Source organism: Neomonachus schauinslandi, chromosome 2, assembly GCF_002201575.2.
Source record: "Neomonachus schauinslandi chromosome 2, ASM220157v2, whole genome shotgun sequence".
Classification (NCBI taxonomy): Eukaryota; Metazoa; Chordata; class Mammalia; order Carnivora; family Phocidae; genus Neomonachus; species Neomonachus schauinslandi.
In genome coordinates this window covers 127,914,680-127,932,184 of record NC_058404.1, presented here as the reverse complement: position 1 = coordinate 127,932,184, position 17,505 = coordinate 127,914,680, and the positions used below count along the sequence as shown (strand labels likewise).

The following is a 17,505-nucleotide window of genomic DNA, read 5'->3' as shown; positions in this document are numbered from 1 at the left end:
TCTTCCTCAGTTCTAAGGTTCTGTGGTTCTAACAGTTTATTAGATTTACCAGTATTGGGTTGACTTCATGCCTTAACTTAACTGTTCAACCTAGAAAATTAAAAACAATAACAACAACAACTACAAAAACTAAATACCTTATTTTTCTCCTTTTCCATTCCTACTAAATTCAGATACTTACTGCGTTTTGTTTTGTACTAGTGTGAGGGCCTCAGACCAATCACACTATCTCCAAGTTTTTCTCATCCAAGTCCAAATCTGCTTAAAAATTTTCAGTGACTTCCCATATGTTGCCAAGGGAAATATTAAATCATTCGTATAATACTCAAGGATCTGGTATGGCTTTTCTTTTTAACCTCCCCTCCTAATGGCATTGCTTTTTAAAAAGGATGTTATGAACTGAATTATGTCCCCCCAAAATTTCATATGTTGAACCCTAGCTCCCAATGAGACCATATATTTGGAGATAGGGCCTGTAAAGGGGTAATTAAAGTCAAGTGAGGTCATAAGGGAGGGGTTCTTATCCAATATAACCTGTGTGCTTCTAAGAGGAGGAAGAGACACCAGGGATGCAGGTACACAGAGAAAAAGCCATGTGAGGTCATAGCGAGAAAATGGCCAAGGAAAGAGGCCTCAGTAGATACCAAACCGCCAACACTTTGATCTTGGACTTCCAGCCTCCAGAACTGTGAGAAAATAAATTTCTAGTGTTTAAGCTACCCAGTGTGTGGTATTTTGTTATGACAGCACTAGCAGACCTTTTTATATGTCCTGTGCAAATGTTGAGACATTTTTTTTTTTTAATTTCAAGTCCCAGGGATGCTATTGGCATCTATTGAGTAGAGGCAAGGGATGCTGCTAAACATCCTACAATGTGAAGGACAGCCCTACATGCCTATTCCATCCAGAATGTGCCCCTTGTGGTCAACATGTTCATAAAGTATTGAATTGGAACATTCAGTTCATGTTCTCATCCCGAGGAAAATATTTTTCAAGGACAAACACTTGTTCCTCACTTCTACCTTCACTGCTGCTTTATATATATTTTTAAATCTACTATTGCATTTTATACAGTTAATATTCAACATTAATTATTTACCTTTCAATTACTTCTAGTAGTCTGTGAAGTTTTTGGTATTATGTTTCCATGAATTGCTGAACCTTCTATCCCTTGTATCTTTCAAAGGAATGTGTATGATTTAACCTAATATTAAGTTAAATCCTAACTCCCCTGAACCTAATATTAACCTAATATTAAGTTAAATCCTAACTCCCCTGAACCCTGTTTTGCCCATTGCTAAACACTGAGATATGCCTAGTTCTCTATCATGGACATTCTGATTGAACAGGCTCAGGGAGCATAGGACTGTATACTTTCAACAGGGACTGCAGGTGATTGCAACAAACTGGCAAGTTTTTTTTTTTAATTTTAAATGTTTTATTTATTCATGAGAGTCAGAGAGAGAGAGAGAGGCAGAGGCAGAGGGAGAAGCAGGCTCCCCGCCTAGCAGGGGATCCCAGGACCCTGGGATCATGACCTGAGCCTAAGGCAGATGCCTAACCATCTGAGCCACCCAGGCGCCCCAATCTGGCAAGTTTAAGAAACAATTTTATTCAATTCTAATATACTAAATGTCATGTAGGTCTGAGATAGCTAATGGATTACTTATAGAAGTAATTGTGGCATCTGACAAGTTTGGCAATCAAAATTTTATAGAATTATGGTATGTAAGAGCTGTATCATTTAAGTTGACAAATATGAAAATTGCAGCACAGAGTTTATGATTTAATTATGGTCCCAAATGGATAGAGGTCATCTCCCATCTGGTGCTCATTAATGGTTTTTATCTAAAGACATCTTCAGGATATCATAGAAATTTAAAGTTTGTTCATGCTTTAAAGATAATCTCTTGTAATCCTTCATTTTTTAAGAAATCATAATCCTCAAAAAGTTTCAGTGAATTCACCAGTTTACCTAGCTCATAATTCTAATACCCAGACTAGGACTCTTACACTTCGCTCCTACTAATTCCTCCAAAAATTATTTCAGTTCACTCACTGAAAATTTTCTATCATATGTGTAAAATTAAATTAATATAAAAATTAAAATATTCATTAGCTTTAATATGCAATTTTTAAAGATGTTTCAGAAAAACTATATAACATTTCTAGTAACACTTCCATTGGATTAAAAAACTCTACTTTGTGTTAAATCGTCAAACTGTGTATGTGCATGTGTGTGTGCGTGCCTGTGTGAGTGTGTGTGTGTGTATTTTAATGAGTGTCCTTTCTAGAATGAAGTAAGTGTTGGGGATTAGGTTATGTTTGGATATCTCTACCAAATTATACAAGCCAAGTTTTCTGGCTGAAATATGTTATATTCATTATCTTTCATTTTTATATGATCTTTATATTTAAATAATGTTTTGAGTGAATACTGATAAATCCTAGATTTCCTCATCATTCTATCAATTAGGAAACATTCATAAAGTTAATAACAGAAATTCAACTATAGAACTTAAACACAGGAGAGTTTATTCTTACATTTAAAAAATATTTAGACGTAAGCAGTCCTAAATTCATAAAAGCATCAAGAGACAAGTTATCTTCTAGGTTTGCCATAATTAGCACATAGCTTCCATCCTCTTGGTTGAAAATGGTTTGGATCTTCTACTATGACATCCTCTTTTTAAACAGGAAATAAAGAATGGGAGAAGGACAAAAAGGTTATCTGCCAGGTATCTTCCTTCTCTTAGTGAGCTCTCTAGTAAGCACCGTTAATAATATCGACTTACATCTCTTTGGCCTCTTGTAGTAGGAAGAGAGGATGGAAAATATAGTCTTCTCGGTGGAGACATTGTCATCTATAATAATGTCATGGCTTTTTACTATGAAGAAGAAAATATACCTTGGGTAGCTAGCAGCAGTCTTTGTTAACCTATGCCTTATTATTTTTGTTTCTCTTTAGCTCTTTTCACCTTTGGTTAAGGAATCATGTTTATAAGGTCTTATTTGATATAAAAATGAAAAAAAATCCATTTTATTACTGAAGTAGGCCATCTAAATACTGAAGGTGATTCATGGCAGTAACTTTACACATAAGTCACAATTTACTGCTGGGTGGCTTAGTTAGTTGAGCATCCGACTCTTGATTTCACCTCAGGGTCCTGAGATCAAGCCCAGGGTCAGGCTCCACACTCAGCAGGCTCAGCAGGGAATCTGCTTGAGATTCTCTCTCTCTCTCTCAAATAAATAAATAAATAAATCTTTAATTTAAAAAAATCACAATATACCATGAATTCTAGTTTTCATGTATGAAAAATCTAAGACACACAACAATTTAGAAACTCATCATTAGAGGAAATAGTGGTAAAAGTCGTGAGTGCATGGTCAGATTTTTTGGTCAGTTTTTTTGACCTAATGGTCAGATTTTTTTCTTTTTTGCAGTTAACATTAATCATTATGAGTTTTGTTTGTTTTATTTTTAGGGACTTGAATGTTTTGAGTAAGAATGTATTTCAGTAATTAATTCAGTATTTTAAAATACTCTTCAAATTGACTATGTATAACTTTATTACATGGGACAATTTAACATCAACTAAAAAAATCTTCAGGATCCTTCTCAGATGATTTATTTTTTCACAGGTATTTTGTCTAAGGTTTAGAGTTATAACAAAACATCCATTTTCACTGCACGATTTTAGGTTCTCTGAAGAGTACAATTTTAAAACTTTTAAATTATGAAAGGAGAAGTAGGGTCACCTGGGTGGCTCAGTCGGTTAAGCCTCCGACTCTTGATTTCTGGCTCAGGTCATGATCTCAGGATCCTGGGATTGAACCTATGTCTTCTGGCTCCCTGCTCAGTGGGGAGTCTCCTTGTCTCCTCTCTTTCTGCTCCTCCTCCTGCTCTCCCTCTCTTTCTTAAATAAATAAATCTTTAAAAAAATAAATTATGAAAGCAGAAGTAAAAGGGGGATGAAAGAGGCAATGTTTTGAATAAGGCAGAGATGTTTTCATTGTTGCAGACCCTTTTCACTAACGCTTAGCCTTAGGGCTTCAGTCCTTCATTTAAAAAGAGTGAGGATGGGCTTCTTTCAGATAAGGAACACTGACATAGCTTGTGCCCATTCAAGGCCTGTTAAGCCCTCTGTTCAAGGTGGTGAATATTCTATGTGTATTACTCACATTGCAGTTAGGCTGTTCATGCATGATAATAGAAAGCCAAAGGGATTAAAACTTCTTTTTTATACCTTCTGATCCTGTATTATTGTGTGCCCACCCATCCAAATATTTCATTAAACATTATTCTTTTCCTAGGGCACTGGCAAATGAAAAGGAAGGATATTTTTTTTCTTTTGCTTAACCGATACAGAAATCTTCTACCATGACTATTTAGCAAATCTGGTAATTTATATATTATCAAATAAATGGATATAAATCATTAATTGAAGTTATTAAATATTACCTCTTTGGACTCAATGTTGATATAACTTTATACAGTTACTTCCCATGCTATTTAAATTTAATTATTTTAAATTTCGAAGACATTAAAATCTTCAAAGTGATTGAAATTCACATTAAGATTTTTAGCACATTATAAAATAGTTGAGATGGTTAGACATTTTCAGTATTATGTTTTAATTGTATAACTGTCTTTCTATGCCCTTATTTTTTTAGAATATTGTAAGCCAATTTTTCTTGTCTATTAGACTATCTAGTATTAGGCTCTTGTTCTTCAAACATAACTTCTACATTTATCAATGTATATTAAGAAGGAACCTTTGAAGTGTTAGATATGTTCTATATATTGGTCTGAACTGTGCAATTTAAGATGTATACATTTCATAGATGCATGTTATATCTCAAAAAAATGTATTTATTAGAAGTTATTTTTGAATAGTGTGGTTTTCTTTAGTATAAAGCAAATGATTTGTTGTACATTGCTAATTTTTATTTTTAAGAATAAGGTTTATTCTGTTTTTAATGTTTGTATCTTTAATGCCTAGTACAGAATCTGGAATATTAAGGAAGCTTCATAAATGTTTACTGATTAAATGAATCAAGAGTCCATTGAAACATAAAAGTTGCATTTTCATTATTATCCATTTACAGATCTTTTTATGATGATGCATCATATTCAGATAGGGCTGTTGTCCTCAAAGGGCTCAGAGTAATTCTATTATTTGTGTAAAACTATTTTCCTCTCCTTAATAAATAATTTCTCAAGGAACTTAGAGTTTATTGATACTTTGGGAACTCTTCTAATTTTTGTTAGAATATTATTTTTGAAATAATAGTTTTGCTAATAATTTTTCTCTTAGGGTATTTATTCTGTGATTTATATAATTCTAAAAACTGGAGAAGACTTGGCTTTGAATGATAATTTTACAAAATCAAGACTGGAAAACACCTATTCATGTGTTTGTTCATCTCCATTTTTGTCTTATTCATTTAATTTTGTAAATAAATATTCATCATCTGCTTTCATGTAGTCTATCTCTAGAATTGCCATCTGAGATTTGAACATAGGCTTTGCAGATTCCCTTACAAAAGTCTATATGTTACTCTTAGGAGAATCACTAACAATATTACTCAAAGGTTCTTTTCTTTTCTTTTTTTTTTTTAAGATGTTATTCATTTACTTATTTTAGAAAGAGAAAGCCTGTGTGGAGGCAGAGGGGTAAAGGGGCTGGGTCGGGGGGAACATGGTAGGGAGACAGAATCTTGAACAACTGGTGCTGAGCAGGGAGCCCGAGGTTGGGCTGGACCTCATGACCCTGAGATCATGACCTGAGCCAAAACCAAGAGTTGGTGCTTAAGGGACTGAGCCAGCCAGGTGCCCGCAAGGGTTATTTACTTTTCATTCATAATTTGAAAAAGTTTAATTACCTGGTGTTCAAGCCTACGTGATTAGACTACACAATCTTGAGGTAGATCTGGAAACATATGGAAAGACATTGTTAAAAAAATAACTAACTTTAACTTTTCTTCCTCCTATTTAAAGAGGTATTGGTGGGGCACCTGGGTAGCACAGTGGGTTAAGCTTCCGATTCTTGGTTTCCGCTCAGGTCTGATCTCAGGGTTGTGAAATCCATCTGAGTAGGCTCTTCACTCAGTGCAGAGTCTGCTTGGGTTTCTCTCTTCCTCTGCCCCTACCTGCCCCCACCCAGGATAAATAAATAAATTCTTTTAAGAAAAGAGGTATTTGTAATAGGGGAAATATTTCGTTTTGCCACTAAATTAATATTTTCCCTTTTATATTTTTCTTGATATTAACAAACTACTGTCTGGACTTTACTCATGGGAATGACTTTATTTGATGTAGTTTTGATATTTTGATGATGTCAAATTTGTACCTGATCGGACATTTAAACAAATTGAATTTGGTTTTGTAGATTTGGATAACGTTATTATTCTAAGATGTTCATTTAATCATCTTCAGCTCTATCACTGTATTTTCTGTAGATGTATATAGTCTCAAAATACTTTTAAAAGCATATTTCCAACCTGATATGAAATTACAGACTTTGTTTAATATTTTTTAATGCATGTCCATGTATGATTATTTTAACAAATATGTAGGTGACTATCTCTTCTGATTTAAAAATTTAATATATTTTATTTTTTTAATTTTTTTTAAAGATTTTATTTATTCATTTGACAGAGAGAGAGAGAGAGAGAGCAAGCAGAAGTAGGCAGAGCTGCAAGCAGAGGGAGAGGGAGAAGCAGACTCTCCACTGAGCAGGGAGCCTGACTCAGGGCTCAATCTAAGGACCCTGGGATCATGACCTGAGCCAAAGGCAGATACTTAACTGACTGACCCATCAGGTGCCCTAAAATTTAATATATTTTAATATTTTAATATGAGTGTCATGTTATCTAGTCAGGCAAGTAACATTCATGAATATAATCCTTTTATTTGTAAACATTTCAATAAAGTTAAACATGTATAAAACTCTGAGGTTAACACAAATTTTTGATTGGTATATGTATCATTTATCATTAGAAAATACAAAATGGTAAAATAATATGAAATATTTGAAATATCCTAAGAAAGTTATCACCTAGTGTTTGTTAATAGTCGTATAATAGTTAAAAAATAATACTTGTGATATAATGGGGCAGCTAGAAGTTATGTCTAGACTTCTTTTCAAGTTACCATTGATCCATGCACAGTGGAAAATAGCAAACTAGGTGCCAGATATGATCCATGTGAAAATATTTTCCCCGAGGGAAGTATTTTTCTCTCTTCAAGGGTAGCAGTAAAGATCTTGATCTAGTGGTCTGAGCTATGTCATCTTTTTTTAAGATAGTTTAAAAGTCATTTGCTTTGCTATGAGAGTGAATTATGTGATGCTAAGTACTGCAGTACCACCATTAAACATTATGTCGTCAATCTTTTTGGATGTGGAAAGGTCAGTGTCCAAGAGGCCATTTTTTAAGTCCCATTTTAACTCCCAAGCTGAAGGCAGTTTTCATTGTGTGCCTTTTTTCCTAAAACTGACATAATCCACCAAAAAATAAAAGCCTCCCAGTACACCCCCATGCATATCTAGCCCAAATCCAACATTATAGAGATTGTCTTTAAAATATAGGCAGAGGTTTTTGTTTTTGTTTTTAAATGTAGACAAACAGATGAAGCTGATTCCAAAATTGGAAGAGAAACATTAATTACTATTAGTATTAGTTGCTAAGATATAGCCACAATATAAAAATGTCCTGGAATTCCTTGGATCTGTAACTAGCAGAAATATATTGTGCAGTTACTCGCTCAAAATAATTAATCGCTCTAACCTGTAATTTTAGGAATAAACATAATATCAAATTTTGTATTCTTTTGTAAAAAATTACATTTGTGTTTGTTTGCCAAGATACTTTTCAAAAGAATTGAGGAGGAAAAAAAAAAGTAGAAGTAATTTCTTTTTAGTTCTAAGTCAGTATTCTAACTGAAAAATAGAATTTTCTGCTTTGAGTACTACCCTTAAAATAGACTATATTTGAAGGCGACCTGGTAGAATTGATCTTGAGTCTTCCTATATTTCTTTGATCAGTTAAAGAAACCATGTCACAAAAGAGATATACCTGGTGTTTTGTTATTTTCAGTGTGTGTGTGAGTGAGCTTTTTCAACTCTTTCTTCATGTTTTGATATAATTCTCTGGCTGAATTTTTTTTTTTTGAAAAATACTGTCAAACCTACAAAGTAAAAGAAAAGACAAGAAACACTAGTTAACATAGATTTTTGAATACCTTTTGTGTACTTTAGCTTTTTAAAAACAACTGTTTCTAAAAACTCTGAATTGTAAATTGACATTTCAATACCTGATCATAGGAGAATTTCTTCTTCTGAAAATGATAGGGTTAGAATTTATGATTTAAATATAACATTAAAGATGTCAGAACTAGCAGTTCATTGCTAAAAATTCTAAGGTATTTAAGAAATACAGAAGTGTTTAAAGAAATGAGTGGGTGATTGTGAAATCTAAGAACTTAAAAAGAAAACAACTCCATACAAGCAAGATTAATTTATGAACTGTCCTGAAGCTTATTCCTATCTCTTAAATTTATCATGTTTTCCCTGCTTAAAGTTCTTGTTTAAGAAAGAAATAAGCCAGCTATTGGGGAATTGTTTGACCCCAGTTTTAATTTAGATAATAAATCATTTTATAGACCCCCTTCTTCTTAGGTTGGACAACTTTAGGTCAGAGGAATTTAGTGACCAATAGATTTATGATATCTGCTTTGAAATGAGAGGTTTTAAAAATATTTTAATATTCTAATGATTTTATATATTTGTCTTATATACTTTACTATCAAGTTTTTTTTTAAATAAACTCTTTGTATTATATTGACTTTATAATCTTTTTAGCAGCTAGACTTTGATGTAACGATTACAAGCACTCAGAGATACTTAAATGGAGAGGAAAAAAGGCATAGCATAAATAATATTAAATTCAAACACTGAGAGCCCTATGTCTTGCAAATGCAGCCAAATACAATGAAGAGAGGGTATCAAAATATAAATATGAAAAAATAGATTTTAGGCTGCTGATACTGTTAAAAGACATTATTTGATGGTTTCCATTGAAAAAAAGGGGAAAAAATTATCACTTGATGTTAGTAATCATTATTATATACTTTAGGAGACTGGAGATTCTCAAGTATTTTTAGTCTTAAAATAGACCATAGTTTAATAATCTTGGTCAGGGAGTCGGGGAGGAGGGTCCTATCATTACTTCTGGATTTAACCAAAAACTTAATTAAATAGATTTTGATCAGAGAGCAAATTTAAAGGTTTTAAAAGCAGACCTTTAAAATTAAGTGTAGAGGTGCCCTTGGAATCAGTAAAAATAGTGACAGAAGATGAAACACCTATAGTTGAGCTAAGGCTGCTAGACAGCACCTTTCCTGAAAGTCAATACATATTTGAGTGAGTTCTGCTGTTTTGCTCTTACAAGCAAACCTGTTATTAATAGTACACCTGAATAACAGTTTCTTTAGGGAATATAGCAAATAGTATAATCCACTTATTTATTTTAAGATATATTTGTTGAGCCTCTGATCTTCCAGGTACTGTGCTAAAGTATTTGGATAAACATAAAAAGGCAAAGACTAGTGATGAGAGAGGAATGAATAGGCAGAGTACAAAGGATATTTAGGGGAGTGAAAATATTCTGTATGAAACTATAACGGTGGACACATGTTGTTATTATGGATGTCTGAACCCATAAAACGCACACCATGAGTGAATCTTAGTGTGAATTGTGGGTCTTTGGGTGATAATGATATGTCAATGTAGGTTTATCTTTTGTAACAAAAGTGGGAGATAGAGAGGAATGAAGGATAAACCCATGGCTTTTAGCCTGTACAGATGGAACAGATATGGGGAAGGTTGCAGCAGCAGGTTTTAAAGGTAAAACAAGTGTTCAGTTAGATATATAAGTTAATATTTCAAGGGGGTATTCTAGGCCTAATGAGGCTGTTGATATATAGATCAGATTTTAAATCATAAGCCTGGATGAGATCACCAAGAGTGTGAATGAGAATAGGGAAGAGAAGAGGAGCAAGGATACTGCCCCAGGGCATTCCAACATGAAGAAGCCTCGGGAGAAAGGAAAAAGCTGCAAAGGAGGCTGAGAAGTGACCAATGAGTTAGGAGGAAAACCTGTTCATAGGTCAATTAGAAAGGAGAATTGAGAGTCAAATATTGGATTCACAATACGGAAATTAATGTTGACCTTAACATGAGCAGGAGTCAGAGAGTAGCAAAGACGAACACCTAATCGGAATGGTTTTAATAGAGACTAGGTGACGGGGATGAAAGAGTGCACTTGTGATAAGCACCGGGTGCTCTCTGGAAATGTTGAATCACTGTGTTGTTCACCTGAAACTAATATTACATTGTATGTTAACTAACTGGAATTGATATAAAAAAAGGGAGGGAAGAATCCTGCCATTTGTGACAAAATGGATGGACCTTGAGGGAATTATGCTAAAGGAAATAAGAGAAAGACAAATACTATATGATCTCACTTACAAAAAAGGAGATCAAATTTGTGGTTAGCAGAGGTAGGGGGTGGTGGGTGGGGTTATTGGATGGAGGTGGTGAAAAGGTACAAGCTTCCTGTTATGAGATAAATAAGCACTGGGGGTATAATGTGCAACACGATGACTATCGTTAATACTGCTCTATGGTATCTTAAAATTTGTTAAGAGAATAGATTCTAAAAGCTCTCATTACAAGGAAAACATTTTTCTCTCTTTTCTTTTTTTCTTTTTGTATTTATATGAGATGATGGAAGTTAACCAAACTTACTATGATAATTGTTTTGCTACAATACAAGTCAGTCATTATGCTATATATCTTAAGTTTATGCAGTGCTGTATGTCAGTTATATCTTAATAAAACTGGAAGAAGAAAAAAAGAGAATGGAAAAAATGGGGAGGGTCACCTGGGTGGCTCAGTCAGTTAAGCTTCCGACTCTTGATTTTGGCTCAGGTCATGATCTCAGGGTTGTGAGATCACTGTGTCAGACTCCACACTGGGCATAGAGTCTGCTTGTGATTCTCTCTCTCCCTCTCCCTCTGCCATCCCCCTGCCGCCTCTCTGTCTCTTAAAAAAAAAAAAAAAAGTGAGAAACTAAAAATGGGGAAATGAAGTATAGCCAGCTCTTCATTTAAGAAACTTTACTTCTGGGGCGCCTGGGTGTCTCAGTCGTTAAGCGTCTGCCTTCGGCTCAGGTCATGATCTCAGGGTCCTGAGATGGAGCCCCGCATCGGGCTCCCTGCTCGTCGGGAAGCCTGCTTCTCCCTCTTCCCCTCCCCCTGCTTGTGTTCCCTCTCTCGCTGTGTCTCTCTCTGTCAAATAAATAAATAAAAAATCTTAAAAAAAAAAAACAAAAACAAAACTTTACTTCTAGAGTGAAGAAATGAAATGTTTGAGTTGTAGGGTACACATGTGTCCATCTTTTAATGAAAACACAACTTTTTTTTTTTCAAATGTTCTCTGATGATTTACACTCCCTTTAGCAGTATGTGAGCATTCTCACTGATCTTTACCCTTATCAGTAGTTAGTATTATTTGTCTTCTAATGTGTGAAAAGTTATATCCCATTATGATCTTAATTTTCACTTTCTGATTACAAGTCAGATTTGGCATCTCTTTGTATTTTTATTGGATATTTTTATCTGTCTTGAACTATTTGGGATATCCATTTATATTTATCTTGACATAACTGTTTTGACATTTAGCATTCTTTCTTTTTTTGTTTTTTTTGTTTCTCCTCTTGGGTAGGCTACCCCAGTATCCTTTTGATATATTCTTCCTTGGTTCTTTGACTTGAGAGATGCACTCTAGTTTACTTCTTGCATGTTCTGGGTAGCTAAGATTTGAAGTACACATCTTTCTACTCAATTTGATTTACTACAGAGGAGATAAAACAGATTTTGTAAGACAATAAATAAATATTAATTTGTTGTCAACATAATAAAATATAATATGGATCCCACTAGCTAGTTTGGTCTCTTTTTTACAGATGAGGAAGTTGAATAGCTTTATCAAAATATACAACTAGTAAGTATTAAAGCTAAGAATTAAACCCAGAAATTATCTTATTCCAAGTCCAATGCATGTTCTGGTAAACCATACTAAGAGTTAGGGTGGGAACAGAGTTATTTGGGACTCTGAAAGATTTTGTTCTGTATATTGTCAGAAATTATTTTAGTTTTAATGTAAAATTACATCACAATCTTTTATTTTGTTTTGTTTTGTTTTGTCTAAAGCTTAAGTCTCCTCTGCCCCAGATGGCAGTAGTAAATAGCCTTCACTGAGGATAGAACACTTTTTCCAGTTAGACACAAAGATTCATTGACTGGGCTATTTCCCCAACTGTCGCAGTTCAAGTACATAGGCCTTGTCTCCTTCCTTGTATTGTGTGACACTGTATCATAGTGTAACTTACATTAATTTAGTGTGTCACCACTTTAGTACTATAGTAATATCTGACACACTGAACAGGAGATGTCTCTCCCAGGAGCTATTCTAGAAGGGGGTTTTGCCTAATCTAGTACCACATCTTGATTATAGTTGTCATTTGGCATCAGCTGGTTTTGGTATCTAATATCAATAGTAACTAAGGATCTCATTTTGAAATGAGAATACAAAATTTTCAATAGAAAGCAAAGTTTGGGTTAGTGATTGTTTTCATATAGTGGAATGAATTAATACATTTTATTATTAGTTTACTTAAGCATATGCTACAAATAGGTACCTATATAGCAAATAACATATAGATCTGAATATATACGGTATATGGTGTGTATTTGTACATATACATATATAAATAAAACAAGATATTTTAGGACTCTAAAATTAAGAGTTTGCATTATGGACTCAAAAAGCAAAAAAAGTTCTATAATGTTGGGTAGTTAAAAAAACTCCCTAAGCTTAACTTATTCGATGCATCTTGTATTTCTCAACAAATGGCAGCTAATCTTGCTAATATACTTTAATCTTTTTAGTATTAGAAAATAAAGTGCTTTTGACAGAATCCTCCTCCTAAATCCTTTTTTGTTTGTTTTGTTTTGTTTTTCATTTAGAGGTGTCCTAGTGGAAAAAGTAAGCACAGGGACATGGGAGCCAAACTGTCTGGGTTTTAATCACACTTTTACTATTTAAGACGTAGTGGTACTTGAGCAAGTTTCTTTCATTCTGTATGCTTTCATTTACTCATTTGTAGAATGGGAAAATAAAAGTATCTATCCTTATGTGTTCCTTGTGAGAAACTAAATGTGTTTATATCAAAACTGCTGGTACTCAGTAAATATTACCTATGATTATCATCAAACACACAAAAAAATCAGACCTCAAATTACTGGTAATAATTATAACCCACTAATGAGATAACCAAAGTTAGAAAGATAAGGACTTCTCCTTCTAGATTAGTGATAATTTAATGGATTATGAAGTTTGTCTCAAAAGATCCAAATTCAGCCCTAACACTTTCTACCAGTATCACCTTAACAAGTTATACGAAGTCAAATCCTCAGTTTTATTACCTATAAAGAAAGGAAAATAGGAAAACCTTTCGGATAAAGCTGATATGATAATTTTTTTAAAATAATGTAAAACATCTAAGTACACAATCTGCGCATAAAAATAAATGTGAGGTACTTAGACAGCTAAATCACATGCTAGAAAATTTTAAGTTTTATTTATTTATTTTTTAAAGGTTTATTTATTTATTTATTTGAGAGAGCGGGAGCATGAGCGGGGGGGGAGGAGCAGAGGGAGTGGGTCCAGCAGGCTCCACACTCAGTGCAGAGCTGGACACGGGGCTCGATCTCACCACCTGAGATCGTGACCTAAGCTGAAATCCAGAGTTGGAAGCTTAACGACTGAGCCACCCAGGTACCCTGAAATTTTAAGTTTTAAATAGAGAACTATATAATATTAACTCCCAGATATGCTTTCCTAACCTTTTAGGAAGCTGTGGAAAGTAAAACAGTCCATTTCAGAAAGACATGCCAGTGATATTCACAAAATACAAGGGGGCGGGGGAAGTACTATTAAACTAATGGTATAGTATCTGTGATTTCATAGTTGTAAAAAAAAGTGTTAAACCATCATTGAAGTGAGAAAATTGTGTATGGAGTTTTCAGGCTTAATGTGTGGTACATAGCAATAGAAATAATCCTTTAACTGGGCGGCATTCTGTAAGCACTGTTAGCTCCATGGTTTTGCCCACACTAGACATCACACTGCTGACTCAGATAGGTAGAACTCACTTGGACTATATATCTAACTTTAGCAACTGAGAAGGTTCTTTAGTGTGGGGCTTCCTGGAGCATTTGTTGAGAATAGTGTTGTAATGAGAAATATTTATCTCTATGGATATGGTTAGATAGATGCCAGACTGCTTTGTTTCCATACCGTATTTTCCCACCAGCAGTTTTGTCCTCTGTAACCTGTACCTGTGACTGGGAGACTGTCCAAAACACTTGGTGACCAAGAACTTCTTTCTGCTTGGAGTCTGAGCTGAAAATAGGTTTCTACGTTTCCTCAGCGTCATGCATTTACTGTGTAACATTAAGCTCATCCCTGAACACATTATTGTTTAATTACTTACTATCTAATATCACACCGTACTGGTTATATAAGAACTTGAGGGGATCTCAGGCATGCTATTAACATCACCCCTGAGGTTATGTGGAGTTCACAGCTGTTAGAAAAGGTTGCTGTGGTCGGCCCTGGCCTCTCCCCTTATTCTCGCTGGCATCGTATGCAAAGTGCTGTTGTTCTTGTATAGTTCATAGTGCTATTGTACTTCCTGGTCCCTGGGAACCAAGAATGGATTTTATTACCAGGAAAGAGAAAGAGAACGTGCTTTCATTTTTCCCTTAAAAATTAGGTATGGGAGGAGAAATCACTGGTAGTGAACTATAGACCCATGTAATTCATGGAGATATGGTCTAAAAAGTGTAATTGTTTGAAAATATTAGTGCATATTCATGCTACTATAGAGTTATAGAACACAGAGATATATAACCTGTTGGCATATGTCCCATTGTTTCTTCTGCCTTTGCGTAATGGGGAATGATTGAGGAGAATATGGGTAGAAAGGAAGTTCTTACATTTGAATTTGTTTCTAGTGGGAATACTAAACTAAGTGGGTAGAGATAATACTAATCTATGGTCTGTAAAGCCAAAAAATGTCCTGAAAAGTTAAAACTCAACCCAACAGAAATTCACAATAACATTAACATTTTACATTTACATTGTTACCATTCTACTGTTACCTCTTCTTTGATTTTTTTTTACCTAGAACTTTAATTTTTATTTCTAACTTTTGAAGTCTGAAGTCTGTCTTCCTTAAGTATTTCAGTGTATCTGCTTAACTGATTAAAATAATTTATAGTGAGGTATGAATGCTTTTGGCCTCTCAAGGCCACTTATCTTGAATTCTTCTATTTACTTTTTTTTAGAATTATTAATGAAAATAGTCTCTTAGTAGAGTGTGTGTTATATACACATTTGAGCTGAAACTTTGCTTTTTATTATTTCTTGATCATTCTGGAGCATCATCTCCAACTTCATCCACCCTTCCTACTTCTCTATGGTGAAAGTGTTATGCATGAAAGGACAAAAACCAAACAAAGCCATTAGCTCAAGTCTCAATTAAAATATTGCAAAGTAAGGACAACTTTAATGTTAAGTGCTCTGCAGAGAGCAATGAATCTAAAGATATTATAATGTAAAATGGAGCAGGTAAATTGAAATTCAGTTGGTTATTGTTCAAATTCTTAGAAGGTGGTGGGAGGCTTACCTTTTGAAGCTACAGATTAAGATGCGGGGGCAGCAAGACTGGGGTAGTAGTTTAGCAGACTTTGTTTGAAAAACTCCAGTTTAGTAAGAGGGGTAAGAAGGAACAGTAGGAGCTAAGCTCTTGCAAGCCTCAGAAGAAAACTTTTCTTCAAATATGAAACATATGCAACCCATTTTGCATTTATATAATATCTCCAATCCATGAAAAGAAAGACTGGAGTTGGATAGCAAAGCACCAAAGAATCTCTTTGTAAATAGCCTGCAGATTTGGATAGGTGCAGTGGTTTCTCACCTATAATCATTTAATATCTTGAATTATTTATCTTCATCGACAGTGAACCTAGTTGACTGAAAACTGTCAAACATTACCAAAGAAAATCCTTTGGCCTCAAGGTCAAATAGATGATTTCCCAGAAGTAACCTGATGAGTAAAAGAAAGAAAAAAGAAAAAGAAAAAAAAAGGGAGAAATTAGAGTCTTTTATATTTTGATATTCTGATATATCCAGATATATAAATATGGAACTACACTAATCACCTACATTTAAGTTTCAAAGCACTTAAGGTGAAATGATTGAGTCTAATATAGCAATTTATGTCAAAAGTGCCATACTCAACAGAGTTCCTCTTGCCCTTTTTTTTTTTTTTAACAGTTATTTTGATGCAGAAGGCAGTCGGCTTCCTTGAATTTAGCCTTTAAAAGTCCTGGCTCAAAGAAGAGATATTGCAATTAGGAAATTTAAAATATATATATATATATATATATATATATATATATATATATTTTAAAGATTTTATTTATTTTTTTGAGAGAGAGAATGAGAGAGAGAGAGAGCACATGAGAGGGGGAGGGTCAGAGGGAAAAGCAGACTCCCTGCTGAGCAGGGAGCCCGACGCGGGGCTCGATCCAGGGACTCCAGGATCACGACCTGAGCCGAAGGCAGTCGCTCAACCAACTGAGCCACCCAGGCGCCCAAAAAATATATATATATTTAAAAAACATGTTTATTATTAAGATTTTTGCCTCAGAACCACTTGAGACACACCCCTTCCTGTATTTTAAGAATTTCAACTTGGATATTTGGTATTTCAACTTAGCTTGATTTCAGGCATATTGTCACATATATGTGAAAATAAATCATATATTTAAGATCTTGCCTAATATCTATAAACTGTCTTTAATTTTATGCAGCATTCAGTGACAATTGTGCCTGATGAGCTATTAAAAATGTGTACATCTGATAAGTGTATATCAAGAACTGAAAAAATGACAGACAAACATGTCAACATTGCTAAATATGGCTCTAGGATTGAATGCTGCTAGTATTAAAGTCAATCGGGATTTTTCCTTATGATGTCTTTCCAGTATTATTATGAATTTACAGGAATTAAAAAGGCCACTGCCAAGAACATGGGATTAAGTTGCATAGATATGCCCCCAAGAGACTCTTAGAACTGATTTTCAAGAAAGGCAGACTGACTTTGAAAGATGGGTAAGTTTTCAGAGCCTTCCCTCTTAAAATTGGCATTCATCAGAAAACTCTGAGAAATCTTCCTTAATAAACCCGGATCCATCAACTACTTTATATGATGTTGCAGTACTCACTGTTGATTTGTTAGTAAGTATGTGGAATTACTGTTCCCACTCAGTAAATATAGGACTGCAAACTAGGCATTTTCCTCATT

At 34.3% G+C, this 17,505-nt stretch overlaps 1 protein-coding gene across 2 annotated transcripts in view; it reads left to right on the top strand.

The window, feature by feature from the left end:
* The window catches only part of GRID2 (glutamate ionotropic receptor delta type subunit 2), a 1,393,842-nt gene that overhangs the window by 443,643 nt on the left and 932,694 nt on the right, over positions 1-17,505 (top strand). The gene's annotated exons all lie outside the window — the stretch shown is intronic.